This window comes from Triturus cristatus, chromosome 4_1 (assembly GCF_964204655.1).
Source record: "Triturus cristatus chromosome 4_1, aTriCri1.1, whole genome shotgun sequence".
Lineage (NCBI taxonomy): Eukaryota > Metazoa > Chordata > Amphibia > Caudata > Salamandridae > Triturus > Triturus cristatus.
Genome location: NC_140585.1, coordinates 174,803,273 through 174,819,654, shown reverse-complemented (window position 1 = coordinate 174,819,654; position 16,382 = coordinate 174,803,273).

The window sequence follows — 16,382 nt, the reverse complement described above, 5'->3', positions numbered from 1 at the left end:
ATATGGCAAATTATCCTTAAGATGCAGAGGATGTCCTGAGCTATATGCCAAAAGTGTATTTCTATCTGTGGGTTTTGTAAATAAACTCACTTCCAAAACCCCTTCGTTATTTTTGACCCAAACATCTAGAAAGTTGACTTGGATGTTACTTACACTTTTAGTAAATTTTAGGTCTTGTGTGCGTGTGTTGAGCCAATTGTGGAATGATTCTAGGTCTTCTTTGTTTCCATTCCATATCAGGAATATATCGTCGATGAATCTAACCCATCTCGCAATATGTGCAAAGAATGGGCCAGTCTCATTGAAGATAAAGAGGTTCTCAAATTGGTCCATGACCAAATTGGCTATCTCCAGGGCGAAGCTACAACCCATGGCTACGCCTTTTACTTGGAGGAACAGGTCTTCTTTGAAATTGAAAAAATTATTTTTAAGGCATATTTTGGCCAAGGAGATCAAAAAGTCAGTTGGAACTCCTCGAACCATATACTCAACCCTGCTGTTAGTATTACTCCAGCTGCTGTTACCGGTGTCCTCCTCGAACCATATACTCAACCCTGCTGTTAGTATTACTCCAGCTGCTGTTACCGGTGTCCTTCTCGAACCATATACTCAACCCTGCTGTTAGTATTACTCCAGCTGCTGTTACCAGTGTCCTCCTCGAACCATATACTCAAACTTGCTGTTAGTATTACTCCAGCTGCTGTTACCAGTGTCCTCCTCGAACCATATACTCAAACTTGCTGTTAGTATTACTCCAGCTGCTGTTACCGGTGTCCTCCTCGAACCATATACTCAACCCTGCTGTTAGTATTACTCCAGCTGCTGTTACCGGTGTCCTTCTCGAACCATATACTCAACCCTGCTGTTAGTATTACTCCAGCTGCTGTTACCAGTGTCCTCCTCGAACCATATACTCAAACTTGCTGTTAGTATTACTCCAGCTGCTGTTACCAGTGTCCTCCTCGAACCATATACTCAAACTTGCTGTTAGTATTACTCCAGCTGCTGTTACCAGTGTCCTCCTCGAACCATATACTCAAACTTGCTGTTAGTATTACTCCAGTTGCTGTTACCAGTGTCCTCCTCGAGCCATATACTCAAACTTGCTGTTAGTATTGCTCCAGCTGCTGTTACCAGTGTCCTCCTCGAACCATATACTCAAACTTGCTGTTAGTATTACACCAGCTGCTGTTACCAGTGTCCTCCCCGAACCATATACTCAAACTTGCTGTTAGTATTACTCCAGCTGCTATTACCAGTGTCCTCCTCGAACCATATACTCAAACTTGCAGTTAGTATTACTCCAGCTGCTGTTACCAGTGTCCTCCTCGAAACGTTGCTCTATTGTACACATTATGATTCTCCCCATGTTTAGGAGTACTGTTGGTTTTGAATGTGATAAAATAATAAATAGAGTCTTAAAAACTAAAACAAGGAAAAAGCCTTTCACAACTTGGGGTGGTCTTATCTACTGAAAGTGCTGGAGAAAATGGGACTGGAACGGACATTAGGTAATGGATAAGTTGACTTTATTCCAACCTGAAGGCCAAGTCTGCAAGAGACATGACATCTCGGACACATTTGATATAGGCAGAGTCACTAGACAGGGGTGTCCCCTATCTCTGCTAATGTTTTACCTCCTCATGGAGCCTCTTGTGGGCCTGTTTTGACAGAGATGCCAGAGTAGGGGATATTGAAAGGCAGCACCTGGGTGGTCATATCGCTATACGTGCAAGTCTACTTGAAGGAGGTACCGAGTGATCTGTCCCATGTGACAGAGATGTTGAATAAGTTTGGCGGGATCTCTAGGCTATCATGCTTGTTACAGGCGAATGACTGAGAGGGACAGCTGGTCATAGGCCATGAATGGTGATACTGCATCTTTAAATATTTGGGAGTCAACGTACAGTCACTGATGATGAACTCATTCAGGATAGCTTGGGCTCGATAGTGACGGGTGTGCACCACTCAGGAATACCCTCTCTCGCTCCATGATGGACAGTGCAGTGATTTCCAAGATGCTTGTTTTGCCTAGATTACTCAACCATCTTTCTGTGCTTCCAGTGGTCGTGCATAGGGTATTCTTCAAGGATAAGAATAGCATCCTATCTGACCTGATATGGGGCTCACATAGGAAGAGAGTGGCTTTGCATTAATTATGTAACCTCCTTAGACAGAGGGGGGCTAGGCGCTCCACATTATGTCCTCTATTATGTGGCGGCACGACTCTAGTGGCTTGTGAGGTGACTGTCACCCGTCCCTAATCCTGAAGGGACAAGTAAATTGTGGGAACTGGAGGGTCACTCAATTTTAGAATGGCTGCTAGATCACAAGGATTGCAACACCTCCATGAGTAAACTAACAAGGGTTGCAAAGTACTACTGACATAAGTATGTTCTTGTTAGAAATTTTACACCGGATACTCAATCACGGTAATAGCAGAAGAGCAGTCACTCTACTCTGTGGTACACTTTTGAGAGCTCATACATTGGACTACATTGGGTTTTGAAATAACCGGACTCTGAGAAACCTATTTAGGATCCCCTTGCACCGCCATAGCGTCATGTTTTGTGATGCTTCTGTGGGGCAAACCACAAAATCATATTTATGAGGCGATGCAAAGTCACATGGACAGAAGAAAAAGCCTCCAGGATTATTTTGTTCAGGAAGTTGCCCCTTTCTGCACAAAAGCAATCCTGCAAACAACACAGGCCCCCTTGCCTGTGTTGGTGCTAGTCTGCAGACAAACAGCACCAGCACAGGGGGAAAGGACAGGAATGAACTGTATCAGATAAATACCGTGCCTTCCTGCCCTTTCACTTTGACGTAGGGTAGCGCAGGAGTTGACTTGCTGCACTGCAATATGCCAAATCCCCATAAATCTGCCCCTAAGTGTGAGCCAGGAACTAACTGACATACAATGGAAGTCCTCCTTGGAATATGTTATAAAGGTATCAAGGAACCCTTGCCTCAAATATACACAATTTATCTACTTGTACCACACTTACTAACCCCCCACCCCAGCGGATCAATCGTATGTTCCCAGGGATAGTACCTAAAAGCCCTTGTTGTCTATTTTTGAAGCTGACACCCTTGGCATGGGTTTCCCCAAACTTTTGCTTTCAATCCTCCTGTTTTTGCCGGCTATTTATTTTTTTGCTGGGTTTAGGACTCTGCACACTTTACCGGTGCTAACCTGTGCTAACGTGCTTGTGCTCTCTCTATAAAATATTGTATAATTGACTTCCATGCAACTTGCACATTTAATTTACTTGTACGTCCCTAGTAACATGGGACTATATATAGCCAGGGCCTGTAAATTAAATGCCAGCAGCACCTATTGTGCCACCCACTTAAGTAGCCCTTTAAACATGTTCCGGTACGCCATTGCAGAGGCTGTGTGTGCAGTTTTAAGCTGCCATTCTGAACTGGAAAGATAAACCTTTTGCCTACATACTTGATACAAATAAGTCACTCTATGGTAGGCTCTGGACAGCCCAGAAGGTATGGTGCAGTGTATTCCAAAAGTTGGACATGTACTTTTAAGTTTTACTTGACCCTGTAGGGAAAAACTCATAAATTAATTTTCCACTATTGCGAGGCCTATCTCTTCCACATAGGATTAAATTGAGTTTCCTTATTTAACTCAATAAGTCATAACTTTCGATTGGAGCAGGTTGACAGGTTGAGCTTGGTGTCTATGGAATTGCAATTAAAAGCCCTCTTTAATTGTAAAGTCAGATTTGAAATCACACTTCTGAAAATGCCACTTTTAGAAAGTTGACCTTTTCCTGTCCCACTATTTTGTTTATGTTGCCTGTATCATTGGTCACATGACTAGGTGTAGTTGGCAGTTGGTCTTTGTGTATTGCTCTGAGACAGTGAGACAGGTGTTGGCAGGATGGTTCACTCTGAGTAAACGAGGGGGAGGAGCTATCACCTATGACACTTGCACATCAAAAGTCCCTGCCTCAGCACAAAGGGATTTGACACTTGTCTACTGTGCTGCTAAAAAAAACTGCACTCTGCTGGACTACTGTCCTGTTGGACTGCTGTACACTGGATTGCTGCCCTCATGCCCTCCTGCCTTGAGTGAGAAGGACGGGGCCTACAACTTATACCCAGGATAACCAGAGTAACTCCAAGGACTAGCCAGCCCTCTCCACACCTGGCCCCTCCCGAAGACATCTTGTCGCCAAGCAGTAGCAAGAGAGATTGACTGGGTTGAAGGAACGCTTCTGAGACAGTTCAAAAGTAGGTCAAGAGACTGCATGTTTCCATTATGTTTTGAGATATGTGGGTGAACTTCCTGAGTGGCTGCTAAACTCCCCTTGTTTAGGTCCACCTCCTAATTAAAACTTGCTAAATATCCACAACTGCTTCCCAAGGACCCAGACTAAGTGTGATTTTGGCCACGTGCTGCCTAGAATCCTGGGGGTGTATAGGACAGTCGGGGTGAACAGGAGGGTGGAGGGAGGCTGGGGCCACAGAGTTTGCAGGGGTTATCCATTGACCTGTTAGGTACCAGTAGCACCGCATTAGGATTCTGAGTGTGTATGTGTGCAAGAGCATTCCGTCAGACTGGGCTGATACCTGTCCCACTGTGTAGCAATGTGAGTGAGTGTGTATGTGTGTGAGTGGGAGTGATAGTCTGAGGACAGCCTGTGATTCACAACACTGGCTGTTGGTGCCACTGTATATGTTGATTTCATGCCAAAAGCACAATACATCCAACATTGGGTTTACCCACTTAGCTCCGGCCCACGGTGCTGCTAAAAAGCGTTCTGATTTTGTGTATATGCATATTCTTTTTATATCATTGTGACCCAGGGTGCTCCCCTATAACTGTATGGGATTGTATTATCAGAATTGTTAGGATGGCCTGGGGTGGACAGCGTGTTGCACTGCATAAGGCAGCTCTCTCTCTCTGTGGGGGGTGGGGGGGTAGATTAGGAAATGTCCACATTGTCCACAAAAGTGCCTGATGTCATGTTATAAGGATTGAATATGTGTGTTGAATGCAAATGTTATTTACATACATCCTGTGTGAAGTCTCTTTTGTTGCTCTCAGTGTATCCATTGTGGTTGACTACTGTGCGTTTTGTTTACTCATTACCACTGAGATAAGCTTGATTGTTCAATACCAAGTTACCCAAGGGTGAGCACAGGTTATACAGCAAGTGTAATCACCCACCCTTAACAGGAGCTGTAGGTTCTGCCTGACTGAAGACATCCTTCAGTCAACTATAAAATACTGGTTCCAACTGCTCCAGAATCGGTCCCTGTAGCTAGCCCGTGCTCCATTGTGGTCAGCCTCAACTTCTGGCTCTGTCACGTTCTGGCAAGACCAGATGTCCTCAGTTGGCGCTTTATGCTTTTAGGCAGTATTTTCACTTACGTTTTTAAAATTGTATATGTCTAGTTCTACTGACTAGATTTTATCATCTTGAGCTCAAATAAGAGGGTTGAGCACAGGTAATTTGGGGTTTCCTTGTGAATTTACCCAGAAAATTATAGCTGCTGCTTGAGTAGGGTTTCATCCCCCTCAACCAGTAACCCAATTTTCCACAGCCCCCCATTTAAGTAGCCCTTTAAACATGTCTCAGGCCTGTCATTGCAGCCAATATGTGTAGCTTTAAACTGCCATTTAAATCTGACAAAATAAACCTTATGCCAGGCCTAAACATTCCTTTTTAATACATACAAGTCACCCCTAGAGCAGGCCCTAAACTGCCCAGAGGACAGAATGCAGCGCATTTAAAAGCTTTGACATGTACTTTTAAATTGGTTTTTCACTACGGCAAGGCCTACCTCTCCTATAGGATAACATTGAGGTTGCCCTATTACTTTTAATAAGTGATAACCTTCAACTGTCCCAACTATTTCATGTCTGGGAGAAAGTAAAAATTGCAATTTAAACACCTATTTAATGTATAAGTCAGATTTGAAGTGACAGTTCTGAAAAGGTCATTTTTACAAAGTTGCCATTTTCTTGTTTTAACCATTTGCGCCAGGTATAATGTATGCAGGGTGGGTGCCACCCAGCAAAAAGCCTGGTAGAAGTGGTGCATGGAAATCTATAAGATTTCAGTATGCCACTTCTAGAACACTACTGCATCAACATCTAGACTGACACAGGCCTTTTCACATGGGGCTTGCCCCATGTGAAAGATCATTGCTGGAGTTGCGTCACACTTCTGACACAACTCTAGCAATGCGTCAGTTTTGGGCCAACAGATATGTCCGTAATACGGACGTATCTGTCATTCCTTGCAACATGATGAGTCATACAGTAAATATGACGCATCGATGGTGTCACAAGGAGGGCTCACTGAGAAGTGTTGCATCACTGCTTTGTTGAAGCAATGCAATAGTTCTCATAAGTAGGGTCCTTAGTGCCTGCAGCCTGTATCCTGGGTCACATGACTAGGAGTAGCTGGCAGTTGGTCTTTGTGTATTACTCCCAGACAGTGAGACAAAGGGGACAAGTGGTTGGTGAGATGGGCCATCTCTGTCAGGATGTGGAACGAGATTTCTCCATCGCAGGCGGTTGTGAAAGTTTGCAGTCAGAAAGCCGTTGCTTGAGTAGAAAATCTACTAGAGCAGCAGCAAAATCAACTCGAGAACCTGTACCTTTTGGAACTCTGTGTGGTACCGTTCATGCTGATTTTTCAGCACAGAATGAGATCTTGGTGCTAAATCACAGTGTGAGCAGCACAGCTTACCTATTTTCGCCAGTTTGCGAAGTTCTGCTGAATTTTACTGTTTTTTTTGTAACTCTGTGGAGTTCCACAAAGTGAAACTCCACGAATTCCACTCAGACCTGATCAAAATCCCCCTCTGCCCTGCTAATGCAGAACTCTCTAAGGGATCTCACCAAATGTGCAACTGCATAGGTAGGCACATGGCGTACCTTATCTATAGGGGCAGATCGGACTGCCAGATGGCACGTGGGGCTCCTATAATGATGCACTGGTGGCAAAATCAGATGAACGCCCACCTTGAACCCTAATAGTACGATAACTAGCATGCTCACTTGTGGGAGTAGGGTGGCAGTCACTCTCACCAGAATCGACAAACATGATGCTTACCAATATCTGTGGGGAAAAGGAACATTAAACAGGCATACCTAATTTGGCAGCAGGTGCCCGGAATCACAGGAGGCCGTCTGGGGCGCCACAGGGCGCGGGGGTGAGCGTGTCCTGTTAGAGGGGATAGGGTGGTCTGTGTCAACAGTCACACACCTGAGATGAGCAAAAGATGGGTTGTGTTTATTATCTCGCACCTGAGAGGAGCAGAGCGGGAGCTGAGTCACTGTAATATCCTCACACCTCAGAGCAGCAAAGGCGGGCTACATTTTATGTCTCACACCCAAGAGGAACACAACAGATCACACACGAGACGAGCACAGGCTAAGCCGACTGTGTTCAGTATGTCGCGTCTGAGAAGCGCATGCCAGACTCACTGTGAACGAGAGGGGAGGAATGGCTCAGCGAGTTAGACACTGGTCACTATCGCAAGCGGTGATCTACAGAGGCCTTCGATGCTTCCGAGGTTCTTATAAGCACAAGCTGCATTCCTCTTACGGACCTGTCCTCAAGGAGCTGCATTATCCGTACAGGTGCCCAAAGAGCGGTGCAGCCACTACAGTTCTCACAGGCGCTGGTGATGCATCTCCCTCCCAATCTCCACCCCCGCCCCGTCCCCACCAGGCACTCGAGGCGATGAATCACTCTTACAGAGAGCTTTAAGTGGGCCGCGCCTGCCGGTGCTCAGCTAAAGGTCTCCCTTGCCTTTCTACACGTACGTCTGGTGTACGAACTGCGCAGTACCGGCGTCATCCCGCGACACACCCACCATTTGCAGGCGACACAGTACCATGTCGCGACACAGAGTTTGGAAAGCTCTGCCCTAGGCCTTGTCCCTTCCCAAGTTGTTGTTCTTAAGTCTCTTTCTTAGTATATGGTCTGGTATGCCCCTAGGGCCCCAGCCATATTTGTGCTTAATTTATTGTGAAAAGTTGATTTGTGCATATGTTCTTGACTTCTAATCTCATAAAGAGATTAGTAGAGTGTGTCTAGTAATAAATACATATATATTTTATATATATACCTGTGTGGTGTCCTTTCATTTGGTAATTCAAGAGATTATAAAGTAAAACAAGCTGCTTTACATTCCTCTAAAGACTTAGTCTGAAGGCTGCTCTCCACAGCTACCACTAGGATAGCTTTCTTTAAAAGGTTGTCTTAAACCTATCTACCATAAGAGTCGAATTGTACTGGTGCAAGGTGGCCACTTTAACTAGTGACCAGCATATACCAGGCCAACTTCTCACACCGGTACCAGGAAGCTTGTTTCTGGGGGAAGACCTGGCTTGGCAGTTCGGGCTGAACTGTTTCCATTAGGTACAGGGTGAAGACTGATTTGCTGGGTCTGAACTGGGGGGGTGAAGTGAGCTAAAAAACGATGATGGATTCAACCCAGATCTGTGACTGGGGGTGAGTGTCTGAAAAGTTTCAGCTCTCTGTACTTCATCTGCTTGTGTTAGCAAAACTGCACTCAACAGCATTTCCCCTCCATGTGTATAATAAAATGCCTCTACAGACAAAACAGTAAATCACACTGACTATCCCTACGCTAACATTATAAGGCCTACTCCAGGTCAATATGTAATTCTGCAGTGTCTCCCATGCACAGCCCGCACATGTAACTGGCCAAGAGCCCCTTACCCCAGCCTCATCACAGAGGCCTTACCTTAAAAGACGGAAACTGTTAGTAAACACACACAGTCCATTTGTAATATGATTACCATGGGTGAGACACATGTAGTGAGACTCAACCACAGTAAAAAGTTCAAAGTCTCTGTGGTTTGTGTGAACTGTATAAATGTGTGTTTTAAGTAGAGTTGTTTAATTGTGCCTGTCACATCAATCTAGTGAAACTCCAGGGCCAATGATCCAGAATGTCCTTTTTTTTGTATCCATATTAAGTGTAGTTTTACAAGTAATCTATGAAAACACAACTGTGGCTTCCTAATCTGTTTCTAAAGTGTTTAATTTTTTGGCTTTTTCGAATGAACCTAGAAATGAATTTTCCTTATAATTTTGTGCATGTTTCTGCATGGAGTGAGTCATTTATCTTGGTTTATTTACATTAAAAAATACAAGTAAACATACCTCCATATTTGACAATCACTGTGGTAATGTGTGTGCTGAACATGACCTGTTGCAGGGAATGAAAAGGCCTGGTCCTGCGGGAAGGTTTTGTGCCAGTGTTTCCCAGAAGGGATGCTCACTCCCCTCGAAGCCCCACCTTCGCATCTAGTTTCTGTGAATGGATGCAAGTGACGCCCTTTCACCCAAAAGATCCGATTTCGCCTTGTGATCAGACTATTAGAGGCAAGACAAAGCCTGGCTGTTTTGTGTTCATCACGTGCTCTCCTGCTGATTTTCAGCTGCAACAAAAACAATTGCTCTTTCTGTGAGACTTTGTAAAAGAGAAAAAAAGAATGATAATCAAACATCCCATCAAAGGGAAGAAGGGAGTCTATTTCCATGCGTTAAAAGAACCCCCCAAGGTCGGCGCGCCTGTTCGGGGCGTCCACCTCTAACTCGGAATTTTTCCGATGTCATGCATGTGCTTCACACACAAGTCGAGAGCATTCGGAGGCAATCGATGCTCACCGTTCTAGACTGGCTCTGTCGAAGGTTCACGCATTAACTTGAAGAAACTCTGAGTAATATGTATGAACTTAGACGCAAAAAGAACAGGCGCTCGGATCTGGGCTGAGACATTGCACCAGATCATGATGCGGAGCCAGCACCAAACAATTTGCATCACAAAAGTGACGCAAACCAGCACAATTCTTTCGTTTACTTTCCTGTGCACAACTAGTTTTGCGCTGGAAATTTCCCTAATGTATGCAAAGTAGCGCAAAGCACGGCTTTGTGCTATTTAGTGTCAAGGGGGCGATAGATGATGCAACCACCCAGTCCTTGTGACACACAAATCACTAGGGCTCATTTATGAGCCCCTGCGTCACTTTTGCGCCGCCGGTGCGTCACTTTTTGTGACGCACCAGTGGCATAAAACATGCGCCATGTTGCGCCATATTTACAAAGTGACGCATCTAGGTAGATGCGTCACTTTGTAAACCCCTGCGCCACATTATACCTGCGCCAGGTATAATGTATGCAAGGGGGGCGTTTTGACGCAAAAAAGGGTCGTAGAAGTGACGCAGTGAAATCTACGAGATTTCACTGCGCCACTTCTAGTGTGCAAATGCGTCAATTTCTTGCGCCTGCCTCACAGCAGGCATAAGACTGACGCAGGCCCTTTCACATGGGGCTTGCCCCATGTGAAAGGACACATTTCTGGAGTTGCGTCACTTTTGTGACACACTCCAGCGATGCGTCACTTTTGCGCCTACAGATACGTCAGAAATACTGACGTATCTGTGACTCCTTGCGACATGATGCGTCATACTGTAAATATGACGCATCACTGGAGTCGCAGGGAGGGCGCAGTGAAAAGTGGCGCATCACTGTTTTCACGCAGTGATGCGTCACTTTTCATAAATGAGGCGCTATCTACCTAAAATGTGAGACAGGGTTTTGTGTAAAAAATTAACGCAATTTGATAGGAGGCATTAAAAGGAGAAGGGGCATATTGTCTACAAAAGGCGGTAATGATCGCCAGCGCAAGGTATCGGCATTTTTGTATCGCTTCTTTTCCTGGACACTTTTCGCACTCTTATTGACGTATTATGAACACATCGGTAAGATGCGATGGTGTCCGGGAAAGGAAGCGATAACTCCCGCTAACACGCGATAGGCATTCATGCGATAGCATGGGATCAGCGCGTTAGCAGGGCGTTAGCGTCAATAATATTTCAGCTAACATCATGGAGTGCCTGAAAACCCCCTGTATGACCCGATCAATGGATGAATGATGCAGCAGGAGCAACAGTGAATGTTAACATGCATGTAATGCTATGAAAGGCCGAATCAGGACACCATAGTGAGGGCCTGTGGTGTGATGCACCTTCTGGACATGAGTAGAAGCAATGGCTGTAGATGGCTAAAATGTACCTTCATACAAGCTAAGGGGCTAATAATGAAGCATGACCTGTACCTCTTTGGTGTTTGTGACTCCTCAGAAGGAGATCAGGGCTAGTCTCTCTTATGTACCTCCATGTACCACCATTTTTAGTAAGGTTTTTATCAGGTGTTAAATTCATGCGTTACTCGGGGCTTAACGCGACTTTAGTTATCGCGGGACATCTTTGGTGATAGAGCGAAGTGGTGATAGCGACTTTTACCATGTCATTTTTGTAAGGAACGCCTAACCTTGCATGTCATTAGCGATAATTATCGCTGGCATGCAAGGTGATAGGAAAACCGCCAGCTAACGCATGAAAGCTGGCGCTAATGCATGTTAGCGCAGGCCTGCTAAAAGGGCGATAATAATATAGCCGCTTTATCGGAAAAAAGCGCAGCTGAAGCGACGATAAGGCCCTTGCTAATATGCTCCTTTCTTTTTCGACTTTGCATGTGTGCTGTGCTTTACAGCTCACATACAAAGTAGGAAAATATTTAAAAGTTGTCTAGGCATAGTATTTTGTACAAACCTATGCTACACTCTCGCACATACCCTTGAGACTATCACGCAAAGGTGTGTGCGAGGCACTCAGCAGCAAAAGTTTGCGCTGGTATTAGGTGGAGGGGAGGAGTGTGCCATACTTCTGTATATATGGTACTCTCCTGCTCCCAGGCTGTCATGCAACGTAGCACAGCATTTTTGTCTGCTGCCATACATTAGGTGATGCTTTAATAAATCTGGCTAATTAGTTGTAAGAAATGCTATCTGAATTATCATGATTTTAAATATTTTATAAGGTACTGACGTAGAGTTTGGCGGAACCCAATGGACGACCGTATGGCAAATTTAGAGATGATTGTAGGTCCACCGGTCAGGTCCGTCATGGCAGTTCCTTACAAGGTACAGACATTTTGGTGGGTGGGTGCCATCTGTGTTGACAGTCATCCACCAAAAGTTTAACATTTTTTGTTTCTAAAAGCAAACTCACAAAGAGGGAGTTTGTTTTTCAAAACAAATGTTAATAACCTCCACGCCCTTGGAGTTTTCTCCGAGGCTGTGGTGGTCATCACTTTTTTTCTGTCCCTCAGTGCCATGTTTTTCCTGATGGTGATGGACATAAAAAAAAGACATCTACTACCCTAAACAGGATGGGCAGAGTAATGCCCTTCCCCACCATGAAGTGACCATTTGTAATGCAGTAGGGGCCTGTTTATTAGCGGTGTAGGTTGAAATTCCCATGTAGAATTCTGCGACACACAATTACATGTTGGCCAGTGTTCTTGCACCCAGATCTTCTGTGTGCATGCCCACAAGACCAGATTTTACCATCCATAAAATCTACCTGATTACATCACCCAGAACCATATCCTGGCACCTCTCAAGCCTCTGCTAAGGCTAAATAGAAATTTAATTTGAAGAGATATTATTGTTCTGATCCAAAACCTAAAATCTAATGAAAATATTCCAATTATTGTGAGCATCACAACTACAAAAGACCCCAAATGCATTTTTCATTATCTCACACATGACATCAAGGCATCACAAATAGTATCAGTGTTGGTATGTCATATAATTTCACCATTACCATTAAAGTAATCAATGACGTCGCATAAGTAACACAATACCTTTAGCTCATGGAATGGTGATTGGGCTCTTTCAGTCTCTGGCCTTTTGCTAAGTCTTCTGGTCAATGCTGGTGCCTCAAAAGCCTGCTGGACATAGAATACAGCCGGAATTATTCTGCACTGAGCAGAAGATGATGGCGTAAGGCGATGGCTCAAGAGCATATTTGTGATTTTTGGAGAGCTTTGTCTCTCAAGGAAGCTATCTTTAACAAGGATTTGTTCAGTTTTCCACATATGGGAGATAGTGCTGGACTATCATGTCATACAGTTCTTCTGAATTTGAACACATTGGACCCGATTATGAAATACTTTGTAATGAGCAGGTGTGACTTAACTTTGTAGTACTCCTGGCTTTTTCTAGAACTTCTGACTTACTCCTTGCTTACTTTTGGAATTCAGTAGGAAACGAAGAGTACTGTAATCAATTTAGTTTCTTAAAAGGCAGATTGACAGATAGACCATGGGATGTGTAGTGATGGAGTCTGAATATGCCAAATGGCCTCAGTTTGAGCCTGTCAGACAGGATGCTCCATCACAAATGTGTCAGATACCCCCACCCCTGGTATTACAAGTGCAGTGTATCCTATTACAAGTGCAGTATATCTTAATACAAGCAAAGTGTACACAATTACAAGTGCCATGTATACCATTGCAAGTGCAGTGCATCCTATTAAAAGTGCAGTGAATCCTATTGCAAGTGCACTTGTAATATGGTGGAGGGGATATCCACCAATGTTGATAGAGTACCCTGTCTTCTCAACTCTTAATAAGACCCAAAAGGTCTTCTATCGGAAGTAGATTGTTTTAAATGAGAATATTAAGGAGTTGCATAGTGTTAGATTTGGGGGTCTCTAGTTGGCATAGGTAGGTACCTGTGACATAGGGACCCTTGTGTCTAGTCAAGGTAAAGGGGTACACTCCTAAAATAACCCCTGCTCGCCCCCTTGGTAGCTTGGCATGAGCAGACAGGCTTATCTCAGAGGCAGTGTGTAAAGCATTTGTGAATACATACATTAATCGAGTGAGTCACAGATGTACACCACACCATCTTTATATAAAAAATAAGTATTCTTTATATAGATTTATCACAAGACCATAAACGACAAAAATCCATAATATTATTACTTTAAAATGGTAGAATTTTGCATAGTTCTCTTAAGATGGTAAATGCGACACTCAGAGTTCAATGTTCCTTAAGATGCGACACGCAGGGCAACGAAAGTGTTGCAAGGACGGTGATGCGTTGAAGATCCGGTGCAAATAAACAAAGATGGCGCTTTCTTCTTGATGCAACACACTTCCCGGTGATGCCGTGGCGCCTAATGCGACGTCGATCCTCTTCTCCGGTGATGCGAGATGATTTACACGATGCGAGCCGCGACAGGCCCTGCGACGCGCTTCCCAGTGATGCGGTGGCGTCTGCTGCGATATCAATCCTCTCCCCTGGCGATGCGAGTTGCTTCCACAATGATGCGAGCCGCGACAGGCCCTGCGACACTCTACCTGGTGATGCGGCGGCATCTGCTGCGACGTCGATCCTCTTCTCCTGCGATGAGCCGCGACAGGCCATGCAATACGCTTCCCAGAGATGCGGCAGCACTTGCTGCGACGTCGATCCTCTTCTCCTGGCGATGCGAGGCGCTTCGGTGGACCTGCATTGACTCAACAATTCTTCTGCGACGCGCTTCCAGGAGATGCGGCGGCGTCTGCTGCGACATCGATCCTCTTCTCCGGCGATGCGAGCCGCTTTATGTTGTGAAGCGGCAGCGGCAGTTCGGCGACACGCTTCTTGTTCTTGAGTCGTGCTTCCAGCTCCTTGCGCCACGCAAGTTCTTAAAAAGTCCAGCACAACTGCATGCACTTCAAAATAACTCTTGGGGAGCTGGTGGGTGAAGTGTGTTGGCCCTGAGACTTCAGCAGGAGGCAAGCTCTTTTCCAAGCCCTTGGAGATCCTTCACAAGTTGAATAAAAGTGCACACAAAGTCCTTTCTCCTTTCTTTGGCAGTCAGGCGTCCACTGCAGGCCAATCCCTCAAGCAGCACTTCAGCTTAGGGATAGTCTCTCCTCAGTTTCTTCTGGTTCCTCTCCTCAGCAATGGTTTCTTCTTGTTTCCCAAAATGATCTAAAGTTCATGGGTTTGGGTCCCAATATTTATACCGAGTTTCTCTTTGTTCTCTGAAGGCAGAGAGGCCTTTGCCTAGTCCAAACCAGTTCTGGTCAGTCCTGGAGCACTTTGTTTACATGACTCCTTCTTTCCTTTCAGAGTGCAGGGCAGAGACAACAGACGCACCACAGGAGGTGGAGCCAGCACTGTGGGGGGAAGGCACAGCCCTATTCAGGTCCCAGGCGCAACTCCTTCCAGCCATCTAGATGCAGATCTCTCTATTCAGCCCTGTGCTGACTCACCCTCCACCAGTCCCTGTCACTCAAACTCCAGACAAGGAATACACAGCCTAGCAGAGGCAGGTTTGGATGGCTAGACAAGAAAATACCTACTTTCTAAAAGAAGTATTTTCAAACACAGAATATTAAAACGAACTCCACTAAAAGATGTATTTTATCATTCTGAGTTCAGGCATACTAAATTCAAATTTCTACCATGTTCCCTGAGTCAGTTAGGATTATAAGATATAATAATCAAACTGCCGCAGTTTTCTGCCGCTAAAGCAGATATAATTTTAACACCGTGCTTGATAATATGCCCCACAATCCTTTTCAAGGTGAATTTGGTCTGGTCTCCAAGGTGACCCTATTTATTCCTTGGTGAGTTGAGTGAAGTTAACAATGATGGAGTGGACTCTATCCAAGTGACTCACGTCCCTCACCCATGACGCAAGGTATTTCCCACAGACAATGCTGCAAAGTAAGTTATAAAACTTGTTTTACTGAGCTCAGCATTAAGCATCTTTCTTTAAAAAATGCATACTTACAAAGATAGATGCCCAGAATGGCACTCCGCTAAAAACGATGATTGAACCCCATGTTACGGGAATGAGGAAGAGGAAGGATCCCAGAGAGATCTGCAGGATGCCAACCATGATCTGAATTGCCTACAGAGAAAATTAATGAAAAGAGTATAATACAAGATGGAGAAGGAAACCTGGAAGCAAGGATTCAATTCAGCAAGTACTGAGCTTTAGCATCCTCTACCTACCAACTTTAAACTTCTAATTAGCTCAGGCGCTGTTAAATCTAAACTTCAGAACTATTTATAATTGATAACTATCTTGAGTGTCAGTGCTGGTGACATCACATAGGTTATTGCTTTACCACACAAAGCATCTTGCTTTTAATATATCTCTTCTTCACAAACAATCTTTAGTCTACTCTTACTGTCACAACTTTACAAGAATTTGTAAATTATTAACCTCCCTGTATCTCTTGATTTGCACTGCTCCTCAATATTCCCCTGTTTAATGACTTTAAAGAGTTCCTTTTTTATCTATTCTGTTTATTTGTATACTTTTATTTGCTGTCAACAGTGCCACATTCATACTAACAACATTTGAAAACATCGACAATTTTGGTGCATTCTGCACTAAAATCTGCATGCCCTGGGAACTACCTGGCATTTGTCCCCAATAAATATTGGCAGATTTGACCCACTGATATATATCTGGGGATAGGGGTTAAATGGCAAAACTCATAATTTAAGTA